The sequence below is a fragment of the Struthio camelus genome, chromosome 3, assembly GCF_040807025.1.
Source record: "Struthio camelus isolate bStrCam1 chromosome 3, bStrCam1.hap1, whole genome shotgun sequence".
Taxonomy (NCBI): Eukaryota; Metazoa; Chordata; class Aves; order Struthioniformes; family Struthionidae; genus Struthio; species Struthio camelus.
In genome coordinates, this window is record NC_090944.1 from 131,072,046 (window position 1) to 131,086,730 (window position 14,685).

The window sequence follows — 14,685 nt, forward strand, 5'->3', positions numbered from 1 at the left end:
AAGTCAGTGGAAGAAACCTCCAGCACCTGCAAAATGACTACACTGTTGCTTAAGAAAGCCAGGCTTAGGATAAGAGGATCGTGAATCAGCACAATGGCTCAAAATTGGCTGTGTCACAATGTGTCATAATGACTGTATTTTGGCAAGGAACTGAGAACACATCACTCTGTAAGGTCATATGAGACAAGGTGACCAAAATAAAGGGAGCAAACCTCATAAGGGCAAGCTTCACTTGGGGGGGGGGGTAGAACTTTTTTAATGTTCCCTTAGCTTAGTCATTGATTCTATTTATATGCTTTAAGGGACTGTAAATACTTTTATCTTCACTCAGGATACAAAAGAGAGTTTTCCAGTTTCTATATAAAGGAGTCATTTTGGACAGATCAAAACAATAAAGGCACAGAACTCCTGCATGACAGATGCCAGGATGTTAGTAACCATAAATGGTTTTCAAATATGGCCCCATCACCATCCCCCACAGTAGCCCTTTCAAGTGGGAATTACAAATTGCTTACTTGGAGAGGAAATTTCAAACAGGCCACTTATCAAAAAGTGCCAAATAAACCTGTCATTGGGATAGAAGTTACAAACCATTCCTAAACTCTGCAGACATTTCCTGAGCCTGTGAACTCTGATCTTGGCTTCTAATAAACATGACATCAGCTCCCCAGTATTGCAGACACAAGACACATGACCCACTACTATGTTATCGCTTCCTCTGCGGTTTCTTCTAGGATCTGTTCTAAAGCACAACATCAATGGAAGACTTTCTGCTTATTTCAAAATTGGTTTTGGATCAGGTCCTTAAAGAGAGGTCAGAACAAGCACAGCATGGTATCAATATGTGAGCTACAAATATTATTTCAAGTATCCACTTAAAAGCAATACTGAATCTCAGACATTTGAGGAGTTTTCCAGGTATTGAATTAGTAAGTGGATTAAAACAAGACTCCTGTTGCTGTCAAAGATTTATTAACTGCTAACTTCTCATCCTAGAAACGTAAACAAGCCTTTAAAAACTCCAATTAAACAGGTATATACTGGATGGCTACTGAATAACATCTCAAAACATGTTAAGCATCATTCTGATATACCAGAAGATTTCAGATACTGCAAAGAGAGTCACTTTAATTTCCAGAGAAGTTTTAGGGAAGGATTAAGATAGCTAAAGCTCCATAGCTTACCTTTTCCTTGTACATATTTCCTTTGCAGATAAGTTTCTTTTTGAAATTCAAGTTGGAAAAATACTTCAAAAAAAAAGTTCCTGCTCATCTCTGGGATGAGAACATAACCAAGATCCCCTACCCAAAACACCAGGTAAAATGGGCCATCACCTCCATAAGCACAGAAGTAGGTCTCTTGGGAAAATACCTTATTTTGATAATGCAATGTTTAAGTTATTTGTAAAGATTACAGAGTATTTGCCTAAAAATGGAGCCCCTATTCCTGCCTATAGAATTGCCATTTACATGACACTTGGATATTGCTAAAACAATCCCATATCAAATATGAATCAGAGCTGGCAGGTACATAATCTGCAATCATTGAGAAACTCTTACTAAAAAACTCCAAGATAATATGTGAATCCTTCCGGAGAGATCACCTACAGAATATATCCACATAGATTGCAAGTTACAGCAGAGACAAATTTTAAAAGTCGCCCCGAGTCCTCAGAGCGTGACCGCCCATTTTTCATTTCCTCATTTTTGTCTTCTATCCTATTCAGTTCAGAACCTCAGATCTCTAAAACTAGGAAAGCCCTGTTGGCCTGCAGAGGTCAGAAAGGAAAGCTAGCTCCTGCATAACGCAAAGTGGCCATCAACATCTCTAGCCAAATTTAAAGGAGCTGTGCATAGAGAGAATTTTGGCACAGAGCTGCTAACTCATCCTCGAGTCAGGGCAGCCTTGGCACACGGCTAGCCTGCAGGCGGCAAGGCAAACGGTTCACCCTTCTCGTGGCAGGATACCACCCTGCCATTCACTGGGATATAAAGGTCTCAGAGGAGATCGCTCTGTGGAACAGATACGCAAGCAGTCATATGCTTATCTATTGCTACCACAAGAACAAGCCCATCCTCAGGAACTCGCAAAACTCAAGGGCCCTCCATAGGCTGTTACAGGGAATGGGGAAAATTCCTCTTTGTCCCCAAGATGGACAGGGAACGCTCCAAGTCTGTTTGGTGGCTTTCACTCCAAAGGCTTTTCTTAGGAAGGAAAAAGAAACTCACAGCAGGCACAAGATCCCTGGCCTATGTACACTGATGATCAAAAGAAATTATCCAGTTTATACTATGGGAGGATTTAGCCTTCTAGTTTTGCAGGTGTAAACATACAGGGATCTCCCCAGAATTAAAAAGCACCAGCTACCAACTATGCCAACCTTATTAAGCCACAGTATTTTAGCAGAAACTCAAAGAGCAAATGATGCAACTGGAACTGCCAGGGAGGGGGCTGCAAATGGGGAGGGAACTTACTGGAGTCAGGGGTTAGTCAGAACAGCCAGGCAAAGCCACGCTCTTACTAAGGGAGCCAAGTGATCTTTAAAGACCAGGAAAAATTCAGTGCTTTGGTTTTAATGACTCATGGAGCAGTGCAGTACCTCCTACCAACGTGCTGTGGCATTCATATCCAGAAGGAAGTGTGTCAGCTACTGAGTCACGCAGCTCCCAAGGATTGGCCGTCGCCAGTCTAAACACTAACTATGCCCAGCCCTGTTCAGTCTTGACGTTACTGTAGCCTAAGGTTAAGCTCATCTCCCAAGAGCTTTCTGAAATAAAAACCTTTCTGGTTATAAACAAAATACTATTCCCAAGCCTAGGCTACCAGGACCACGTTTGAAAACCCAGTCATTTCCCTGCACAGACACTTAGCCTTCTCACATCAAAGGGCCTGCACCACAACCTGCCGAAGCGACTGAAAGAAAAGCTGATTGGCCATTTAAGAGCTAACTTTAATATAGGAGTGGGACTCGTGTTTTTTACACTACTGACCTATATTTGCAAAGCCCTGGAGGCAATTTTGTCCAGCCTATAAAAAGGAAGAGCTATAAAGCCAGACATATTAAGCTGTTATGCAATAGAAAGCACAGCTGCACTGAACAAAAAACAGCCTACAACAAGAAGAGGAAACAAAAGCTATGAAGTTCCATGTAGGAAAAACTAATGCATTTCAACTAACAAAGAAGAGATTTTTAATCAGTTTGTTCTCACTGAGTGCAGAGATAATTAAATTACAGAAACCACCACATTAATGTAATCAGTTTATAAGAACTCACATACAGAGACAAAAGACTTTTCTGGATTCATCTATAAAAAAAGAAGTCTCATTTAAACTGCTTCCATTCTTCCTCTAAGTGCACTCATGTGCTCTTTTCTCCAGAGAAAAGAAGATCCTAATATCAATCCAGTTTAATCAAATCCTTGAAAGGCTGCCACAACTTTTGATCCAATTCTTTAGCTATTTCGTAATTTTAAGACTATTTCTTTCTTTTATTCATGCAATTACTCAGGAATCTCACCTTTCACTTCAGTAAAGTATATCTTCCATCCTTACAGTTGCACAGCAGGGATTGAAAATATACCTTGAATGCATCACAAACACACAGAATGACCAAAAAAAAAAAAAAAAGTGTCAACTAAAATACCAAACTAGCTGTACCCAATGTTGTTAAAGACAAAAAACTGAGGGGAAGTTAATCTCAAGAAGGGTGCAACTCATGACCTCTGATCTTCAGGTTCTGATAAAGGGGGCTTGTTGTTTTAAAACCTAGTTGTTTTAAAAGTGAACATATTTATTAGAATGAGCTTCTCCGCATCAAACCAGGAGGGATCTGCACTGCTTTAACTTCAGTATTCTTTAGCCAGAACAATAGTCTCACCTTTTCAGTGCCAGCCACAGTAAAAGTCACTCATGGTTTGCTCCACGAAGGTCCAAAGAGTTCATATCAGGCCAAAGCACAAAATAAATTAATACTCTCAGTGGGACCATTCATACGCTTGAAGTGAAGCATCTGTTGAAGTGCTTTGCAGAACTGATCCAAAATGCTTAATCTTACCCTTAGGGGAAAGGGGGGGGGGGGGGGGAAGACCTCATTGTAAGAGGAATTCAGGCTAGGAAAAGAGAATCCACTGATAGTATGCTCCTGAGGTATATTCAAAGACCAGTTACGCATGCTCAGAGCATAACTTCTCCAGGAGCAGCCGCAAAATATTTGTGGACACTTGCTTGGTATAGATTATAAATTGCATCAGGAAGGAAGCCTTTCCCATTTAGAGCAATGGATTTGCTCTAGATAACTGGAATAGCTTCTGCAACCTTACAATATCCTAAATAGAGAAAGGGGCAGCAGGCAGTTACTTAAGCAAGCTCATGCCCTTAACAAAAACCACATAAAAGCATAAATGACTTAGACCTGACCTCCCTACCCACGTCCTGCACCCTCATTTTTCATTCCTCATGTTCCCTTGCCATCTAGGTAGTACGGCTGCACTGGTTCTTATCCCTGACACCCTCACTGCAGGGTCTTCTAACAACCTAGGGCTTCTTATGGAGATCTGCTTTGTATGACCACGTTCTACATATTTGCTTAAGAAACGTTTCTTAAATAGATAATGCTCCAAGTAGACTTAACAGTCAGGTGGGTTAAAGTTATACATATTAAAAAAATTGGAACTACAATTGAAGCTCTGTGGCTTCCAGTATTTGCTGTTGTTTTAAAAAATTTAAAAAAGAAAGAAAAAAGAAATAGTATATTACACTATCATTTATAACTTTTTTTGATTAAATGGTATTTCAGTAGAAGACCTTTTCACCCAAATAACATCCTTACGTACACATGCATCCAAACAAAACAAAAAAAAGTTTGTAGGTTTCTGAAGAACAAGCAAGGGTAGGGTTTGCCCCCTCCCCCCCGCTTTTCTCCTACATGTTGCTCATTTTCTCCACAAGATGGCTCACGTTATTTTGTGAGCATGCAATAGCCAGCATTTTATCCAGCCCTGAATGTGATGCCAGGCACACCTATCACGGCAGAAACCTTCAGTTCTCCCTGGGCCCAAAGCTCTAGTTACCTGGAAAAAAAATACAGCATACTGCGCTCCTATAGGAAGGCAGCGGATACACCATCGGGCATCTCATTTCTGTCCTAAGGCAAGGACAAGCAAGAAACCTAGATAGGAAAAGTAAGCTTTCCACAGGGTCCTAAATAGCAAGCGTGCCACCTGCCCTAAACGTTAATCAAGTATATCTGGACCTAAGGGGGTTTTACCGCATGTCTATCCCCGTGCTCCTTTAGCATTCGGTGGCGCGGCACGCGCTCCCATCAGTTGCCCCTGTTAATAAGGCTGCAGTGGCATCTACTGGTCACAGCCCTGTTAATAAGGCTGCAGTGGCATCTACTGGTCACAGCCCAGTGAAGCAGATGATATTTGTCAGCTCCAAAAGGTTCATATGACAGATCATGAGCTTTTCAGGCTTCTTTCACAATTTTATTTCTCTGCTATTATTTGCTATTGCTGTTATTTATTATTGTGGCTGTTAAGCTGCTTCAGAGATGTTTTTGGAAAAAAAAAAAACAAAACACATAGGCTAGGCAACCAAGTGCAGCATCACAACAATTACCGTGCGCCTATTTTAAAAGGTATCAATAGCGTAAACTGGGTTTAACTACTAAAACACTGTATTAGAATAGCAAAAGGGTGCCAATGCGCTATTGATTTCCTCATCCTCCACAGGAGAGGCAGGCATGAGCATCTTCAGCCCTGGTGAGCAGATTTACCAAAAAGTTTTCACCAAAATTCATTAAACAAAAAATTGTTTCCCTTCTCCTCCTCCCAAAAAATTGCATTAGTTTCTGCTTTGCATAACATTCTATCAGAGTATGTGCATGTGCCTATGGATAGGAAGACAGAGAAACCTAACTGTTCCAGCAAGATATTATTTCAATTCTTATACTAGCCTTTCTGAGGGCAACAATAGTTGTAGTTTGATTTTCTGTCATCCTCTTCCTTTCTACAAACCTCAGTTCCCCAGAAGGCGCACACACACCACAGTGCACCACAACCAGATACTCCCTTGATTCAACCACATCATCTCACTGTGAGGTTGACCACAGTATATTACTGCAGATACAGTGTCAACCTCTATTCCCAGCAGCCCTGCCTACATTAACAAAAATAATAATAATAATAATACAACCCATACATGGTAATATGGCAAGATTTTTATTTAGTAGCAAATTAATTTAGAAATGAGTTCCTGACAATGGGAAAAACTTCCTGGGTTTTCCACGAAAGAGGGAAAAAAAAACCTGTAAGCTCAACCACCTGAGACAAGTTCAATGGGTCCAGAAAATGGCCTGTCCATTATAGGACCTTTTTCCTGGCGGGGCAAAGAGGTCCACTCCAGTTGAAAGTGACCAGCAGAGAGAAGCAAACAGCACAGGGTATGAATACACCACTCCATGGGTAGAAATCCTGAACTAGCCAATATGTCTATACACTAGAGTGCTAAACCAATCCACAATTATTCCATTTCCTAGCAGTAGTATTACAAAAGTCAGTGCTGCCTGGACTAGTTGGGCTTCCGAGCAGGTCTATAAGGGTTCCAGCAATTGAGCTAGGACATTTGGAGCGCCCCTGGTATTTCTGCATACCACGTTGTGCAATTTTTATCCTCCTGCAGGTACTCAGGAGGATCTACAAGGCTAAGAGACAGGAATTGGTTCACTTGCTGATAAAAGACGAAAAAAAGCTGAACTTCAGGGGGAATGAACAATTAAATGAGACTATGAGTGTGTTTGTGTGCATGAGAGAGTAGCTTGCTGTTAAGAGTTTCACTTCTATTAGCGTTCAGCTCTGACTGCTACGGAAAACTAAAGGGAAGTCGAGTTTTAAAAATGCAGTTACACATTGTATCACAGTCACAGTTTATGAAAATTGAAGTAGCCAACATTCACTTTATCTTGAAAAGAAATCAGTTTACTTCTGTCACAAGAAATAAAACAGCAACTGCTCCAACCCCAAAAGCAAGCACAGACAAGAAGCCCAACAATTGGAACAGGGCCAGAAAGCAGAAGAGATTCAAGTAACCCCACTTACGACAACTGCTGTTTTAGTCATCTCTTAAGAGGACTCTTTATTTAAAACAAATATTTAAAGCAGTATTTCAAAGTTTGAGAACTTGGCAGAACTTTTCAGAGTCATGCCCCAGGTGAGATTTTTCAAATTAATTTTAAATAAAAAAAATACAATATTCACTCTTTGGTTTGGAATACACCTGAACGATATTTTGAAAATTTCTTCACTATTCTCAAGATCTAGAAAAGTTCTAATATTAAAAAAAAAAAAAAAAAAAGCAGCATGCATGCACACAGAGCCACATGCACAGCTTATCTGTTTGCCTTGCTCTCAAAGGTGGAGCTCTATGAGAAACATGAATTAACATGAGAGTAACAATAAAAATCATAGGAGTTGGCAATCCAGCAGAGATTGCAGAAAATCCTGTCCTCAGATACATAAATCAGTGGCATGATTTTCAAAGAGCTTTAACTGTGCTATAGCTTCCACTGGTCAGTCACAACACTTGTGGGGAACTCAGAATACTGTTCATCCCTTTGGAAAATTATGACACTGATTTAAGTGCCAGAATAGAGACAGGAAGGTCATATTTAAGGCTTCTATTTTTAAAAGGCTGGGCCTAGCATTAAAGAAGAGTTGCACATTTAGATGGGCAAAATGAGTCTACCAACACAGTATTTGCATTGCTTTCATCAGGAATTAGTCATTCAGGAAAGCTGTACAACCTACTTTTGGAAAAGCGTCATTTAAAAAAATAGACTGCCAGTGCATTATTTTATAGACAGATGCAGCCTCCTATTTTATGCCAAGATATATAGTCTAAGGAAGTTCTCTTCAAACATAGGCCAAATCCAGCCTACAGGACACAGCCACATGGCCCCCTCAGAGGCAGCTTACAGCCACTCTGCTCTCTCCAGGGCTGTGGCCCAAAGGCCAGGAAAATGGCAGAAGCAGCTCACAGGGCGGAAGCTCCATTAGTCAGCACTGCCTTCCAGGTAGTCCTCCGTGAGTCCTCCAGGCACCTTGGCGGCCCAAACCCTGCCCTGAGACAGCAGTGCTTGGCCTTCCCCAGCACGACCCAGACCCAGGGGAGCGGCAGGACCTGCCGGACTAGAGACAGGGTACACCTGTACAACTCTCTCTCTACCACCTGTGGCTCAGAAACACCTGATTTACTACTGAACCACTCTGCAACCTCCAGTCATTCTTCTTTAGGTACAAATGGAATAAACACATAAACTTGTATCCCAAGAGGTCCTTATTGCAGTTCCAATCTCCTTGGGGCAAAAGACTGTCTTTAGCCTGTCTGCACAAACATATAAAAGATCTAAATGAAACTGAACGTTAAGTACAGCTGTAATACTTAAAGTGCCTAAAAAGGATGAAGAATGACTTAGGGCAGTATTAATATGAATGATTTTAAAAATAAATAAAAGGTCAAACAAAGGTGAGTCTATTTTCTTAAAAGCTTCCATCCAAATGGCCCAAATCCAGACTTTAGATGGTATCTCAGAATGTCTCTCCAGCTAAGAAAAGGTATCCTAAAGAAAACAGTTATAAGACGACCCTATAATCAAATGATTATTTGGAACCCAGTCCTTCTCTTTCTGGTATTGGTAGGAATAGTACCAGATCCTATGCTAGCCTTTCGGACCGTCTTTGCCTGTTTCTACAGCAGAGTAGAACTGCAAGAAATACTCAAGGGACATGCTGCACTATGTTAATAATAGATACAATCCAGCATAACAAAGAGTAACATTGCATAGTTTTTTTTCACTCTGCGATCTCAGAACACTTTTTAAGCATTAAGGAACACTATTAGCAAAGTTTGCAGGATGGGAAACAGAGGGTCAGTTATTTGTTTGGTAAGCAGCAGACTCCAGATCAGAACATGTGAACCAACCCCATACACAGCTCTGTAAAACACAGCTGCTTTTTATCACAAACAAACAGTCATTTTACTGGAAGGCCACTACAAACAAAAGGACTTCAGGTAGCAGATGTGTGTACAACAAGTATGATGTGCTAGAGAGCATGGAATTCCAGGTAAAGCTCCAGACTTGGCATCAGGATTCCAGCCTTGCTTCCATTCTCTAAAAGGTGTGAAACTTTGCACAGACCTCTAGCCACCCCATTCCTCAGATTTCCTACTTGTAAAATGGGAACTCTCACTTCCTTTCTCAAAGGTGCAACAAGGCTGTCATGAACACATTAAAATTTGACTTGATCTACAAGAAATACAACTTAATAGGAGTGCAGACTCACTCCACTGACCAATATCTTATAAGGCTCCATCTTGTAGACTATAACATCTATGTACACATTCTGGCTTAGTAACTTTTATTCCATAATTTTTATAACTCCACAGCACATGTTCGGAGTCTGAGGGCGGAGAAGAAGGACGTACTACTTCGAATTAACCACACAGGTATGTATTTAAGGGCAGAATTTTCAAGCCAGATGCATTCACTTGACACCACCTCCTTGTATCCTCAACTTCACAGAAGCAGAGAAAAGAGACTTTCTTAAAGTCTTATCTCAACACCAGCACGTTTGACAACCAGGCCATTAATTTTTTTTTTTTTAATCCAACAAAACATTCCAAACCACAGTCTTTGCTCTGTGTTGCAATCACTGGACTGAAGCAAGGTGAAGTGCTGAATGGTAGGTTTAATGGATTCATCCTGTCATGAAAAAACAATTCTGCTTGCAACTAAAGCTTTGCACAGCTTCACTGCTTCAACTGAAAGTAATATGACAAAGGTCTGAGTCATTAAATCAGCTGTCTGGAGAAAATACACTTTGTTATGGTCCCTTTCAGGCACTATTGTCCTTGGTCTGTTCTGTGAAAGAAGTCCTCTCCCACTCATCCCTCACTGTTACTCACATTCAAGGGGTTTTTGATAACAGCGTTAAATGACTCAGACTTTGTGCTAGACACCTCAGTGTTTCATCATGCTCTGCTTTTCAAGCATGAAATAACCAGAAACAGAGGGTCGACTTTCAAAATCTTTCCGAAACACCTGTGCCTGGAGGGAAGATAAACTCCTTGTAAGCTTGATTCATTATGGATCACTGCTGTCTGCTCTGCACCTAGGGAAACCCAGTCACATCAACCTCAGGCCCAAGTTCAGACCTGGAATAGAAGCTTTCCTAAACAAAGAATAAGATAGGGGGATTTATTCATTGTTCTTTTTAATCTGAATACCAGCTACAGAACTTAGATTTGGAGTCGAACTTTTCCAAAGTTTCAGATATTTGGATCACGGCTATTGGATTCATCAGTTGAGAGGTAATTCTCTGCCTGTCAGCACCTCTTGACTGTATTCCCATCTTGTCCACTTATTACAGAGTAGACTTCAAACATGGAGGCCTACAGGTCTGCTATAGTAAAGATCAACTTTTCTCAAGAGCTTTGTCAGTATTGCCCGGTCCCCCTGTTCTGGGGTTTGTATTGATTTTTCCTCTGTAACTGGGGGCAGGGATGGGGAGAGAAACCCATGAAATACATGCACTACTTTCTCTTTCCTCAGAGCAAATGAAAAAAAAAAAAAAATTTTTTTTTTTTAAAGCAGAACAAAAATCCTCTGCCTTCCTAGCAAGTCTCAAAGGCTGACAGCCGAAACTAAATTATAAAATAATACAAATTTGCCAGGGGGTGAGAGAGGACAGGGGCCTTCTCCTTTACATCTCCACTCTGGTTTTGATGCTATTACAGGAAAAACAGGGATGTGATGATCAGCTATAGGGCTTGGAAACAGCACATCACTGTTCTTCTCTCATCTGGAATCTGAGCCAAGATACCCAGCACAGTGATAGCCATTTCTTACCTCAGAGACAGTGCTTCAAGGGTTAGTAATTTCAAAGGTGCTAGATACTGAAGGGACATCTGCAGGAACTTTATGAGTATCTTTATGTAACTTTATGTAACCTCAAAGGCTGTACTTAGAGCTCATCTACTGCCCTCCAAACTCAGAGCACCCTCTGATGAGTAGTTACTCACTTGAACTTTTCCAGGTAAGTGGCCAAAGAGAACCAAGATAAACCACTTGCAATAGGTTGATATTCCCCCCCGCCCATGCCCACCCTTCCTGACTTTTCTTCTGGATTAGCTTTTGACAACAGCCTGACGCACACGCTCCAGGTGGGAAAGTCTGCTCATAGAGAGGGAAGTAGTATTAGTTCTATGTTCTATGGTACCATTGCAGTAAGACCTTGTCTCGACCAAAACACGTAAAGTTAATATGTCAATGAGAAAGATTTTTTTTCTTTGTTTTTGTGACTTTTCTACCATACGCACAAGTTGCTCTCCTGCAACATGTTCACTTACACCTGTTTCACCGGCCTATCAGCAACAGAAACAGCACCGTTAGCTAACTGTGATCATGCTTACAGCAACGTGCGATTTATGCTGCCACACAAATACCCCAGAACAAGCCAGAGCAGCTAGCATGGCTTACACTACGCCAGAATTACAAAAATCACAGTAAAAAAACAGATCCTCGTAAAGCTAATGGAAGCTCTGCCATTAGCTTCAATTGCACCAGGATTTAATTAATGAAGTCAATCACAGTTTACTATCATTACTCATTGTATGCATAATGAGGTCACATTGCTAGTCACAAACGGTGCCACCATGTACAATCCCTACCTGAAGTTTCATACGACCATAGGAAATCACATCAAGAAATACAGAGAAGCGCAACTGAGCTCTGAGTTTCTTTGAGCTAGCATGTTGCCTGACTCTTCCACTTACCTCCGCAACACCTGATTCATTCTTATTTTTAAGCACTCAAATAGAGAACGGGAAGAGAATGCAAGTAAGGCAGACGGGGAAGGAACAGAAATTTGAAGGACAGATGCATCTACAAACTGAAATGATCCCAACAACACTGAAAGTTTACTGAGCGAATTTTATTCCCACACTTAAGGTAAGATCATAATGGAAATATATAGAGGCCTCTGTGCATTTTCAACAGAGTAAAATAAAGACTGCACTGCACGCTTCCATAATTAAATTCTCAAGGAGGCATTCCCGGTTAGACAGCAGGAGAGATGAGAAGACACCCACTGAGAAAAGAGAAGACTGTTACTCCACACCTTGTGCTCATGGGAGCCTAGTCACAAGAAACAATGTAATATTGTGTGCCCACTTGGTGACAGTGTGAGTTTGAAACATTGGTCTAATAAAAGTTCAGAGGAGCTATAAGAGTGCACTAGAAGAAGAAATAAATCTTTAAAAAAAATAATATTTAATAAAATAGTGAAATATCCCATGTTCTCAAAATATCCGATTGTCTACTAAGAGACTCTTAGTTATAGGCATTTAGTGGACTCTACAGGAAAAGGAATCAAACTGTAAATTGATCATTCTGAGTCTTAGCTGACTAACTCCAAGCATGAAGTCATATGGTACCAATATCCAGAAAGGCTCCTGCTCGACTATAAGAGATTTTTCAGCATATAAGCTGATTAAGAGGGTGCAAATGGAGGTTTCCTGCCATTTTCCACAGGCATTCTGGCAGAGAAAAGCTACTGCTTAATTACAGTTTTTCCCCAATTCACCACCTCAAAAGAGCAGAGTATTACTACAGTCACCAAATCTGACTTCATCAGCCTCCTATGAGTAGGCCAAAAATGAGCCTCCTGCCTCCAAAACGTATCTTAGCTTTTCAAGCCATCAGAAGTTAACTATCACTACCTAGGTTTTGTTCAATGCTGACTGAAAATCCACTTATTTCCTGACACTTATACCTTGTAACAGGAGTTTATACTAGATTTAAAGAAACTCACCCAGACTTCTTTGATTTCTGGCTTTCTTCCAGACTTTTTCTTCTTCATCCAGCTCCTCCAGTTACAGTGAACGCTCTTCCCTCTCCAAGGAATCTGACAGATAGGTTACGCAGGGTTTTCCCCAGCACTCCCAGAGCTGTTAAGGAGGAAGGCGCCCCACAGCCCTCCAAGCACAGCAGAACAAGGATGACACTGAACTCTGCGTTATCTTCCCTCAGGTCAGTCATTCACAGGGAACTGAAAAAAAAACAACATTTGTGCTTAGAAGAGGTTAAGATTTGGATCGATCTGGAAACGACAGTCCATGTTTATTATTAGTTCTGGCCTGGTAGCCACCTTTGTTTATATCTACTGTCTCCTGATCATTTTTTGCTTCATTTAATTAAGGGCCTGCAGTCTTGCCCAAAGGAAAGAATTTTTATTTTAACAACAGAACACAATGACTTTTTCCCAACTGAGCAGCAGCAGACCCAGCTGTTTACAAAGTTCCCTGGACCTCTGCATCATGTCCATTCTTAGGCTGTAAAGGAACACCAGGAAAGCTTCGTAGCCTTGTCTTAGCCATGCATGTAAGATTGAACAAGCTCAAATAGCTAGGAAGAGCATGCATCAGAATATTCTGGGCCAAGGAGTACCTCTGAGAATTTTTCTACTTTCCTTTCCATCAGTTAAAAACAACTCAGACCTGACTTTCATATTCCCCCATGATCCTGTAAAAAAAAAAAAAGTTATTTACTGATCTACATATGTACCCCCTATTAAAAAATGGGTAGATAGCTTACCAAACCGCCATACGAAGACCCAAAACCAGCCAAACATTGAGTCAAAGCATTATCAGGGAGCAGCAGGAACAGGGCTGCTCTACAAGGAAGAATGAGCCAGGACCAGAAGGTGACCCAAACACACACATGTGGTACCCTCACCAACCAGGGCACAGTCCCATAGGGTCTGAACACAATGGGCAGTGCAGAGTACAGATAAGTCCATCAACAGCTCCAGCCGCGGTAAGGGGATGAGTCAGGTCCAAAGAATCCAGTCAGGAGCAGTAGGAGACAGGGCCAAAGGCAGGTCTAGACATGAGGCTATAATATTGGCCCAGGGTCCACCTGGGGATGGGCAGGCCTACAACATAATTCAGGAAAGGTCTGAAGGCTCAGGCTTGAGCTTAACCGAAGCTCCTAGGCCCATGGGCAGTGGGGTGAGGGAATCCCAGGTGAGGCTACTTAGGGCAATTAAGGCTTATTAGCACCCTCACGTGATTCAGAGCCCTGAAAGCTGTGAGCTCTCAAGTCACTGAGTCAAAGGATGTCTGATACTTACACACTCATGATGCATGCATACAGGTGAAGACAATCTCAAAAGATCAGCGTAGCCAGAGCAGCTCAGTGACTAAATCTAGGAGAGCAACAAAGGTTGCCAACATCCATTGATTTTTATCCGTGTTTCAGCTACTTCACATTTACTTCCTTTCAACAGGACTAACTGTTCTCCGTGTGTTTCCAAAGATGTATCCTTTATACTTCTCCAGTTTCTGTGGGCTTCTCTATCAGGATACCAGTTTAATTTGGAAGAATCTTTTCCTTGTTTTTCTCTCTTTCTCTCTCCTCTCTGCCAGGTCTTTTTCCACTGTGTCTTATCTAATCACTGCACCCACCAAGCAGGTCAAAAGCTTAAGGCAAGACAGGTTTTATGTGGGAAACTGCCTCTTAAAGAAGCATGCGCCCAGTTTAACTGAATCTACTTTTAATCTGTACATGATAACATATCCCTGCATCACAAGTATTCCTTTCTGTCCTTCGGCATGCTGTGTACACCC

The 14,685-nt window shown here is 41.3% G+C and overlaps 1 long non-coding RNA gene across 1 annotated transcript in view; it reads right to left on the reverse strand.

Annotated features, from left to right (window-relative positions):
- LOC138066884 (uncharacterized) overlaps nucleotides 1-14,685 on the reverse strand; it is a 241,969-nt gene that overhangs the window by 224,638 nt on the left and 2,646 nt on the right. The window contains exon 2 of the long non-coding RNA XR_011140512.1: nucleotides 12,870-13,106. This is a non-coding gene — a long non-coding RNA (uncharacterized lncRNA). The remainder of the gene's footprint in view (nucleotides 1-12,869; nucleotides 13,107-14,685) is intronic.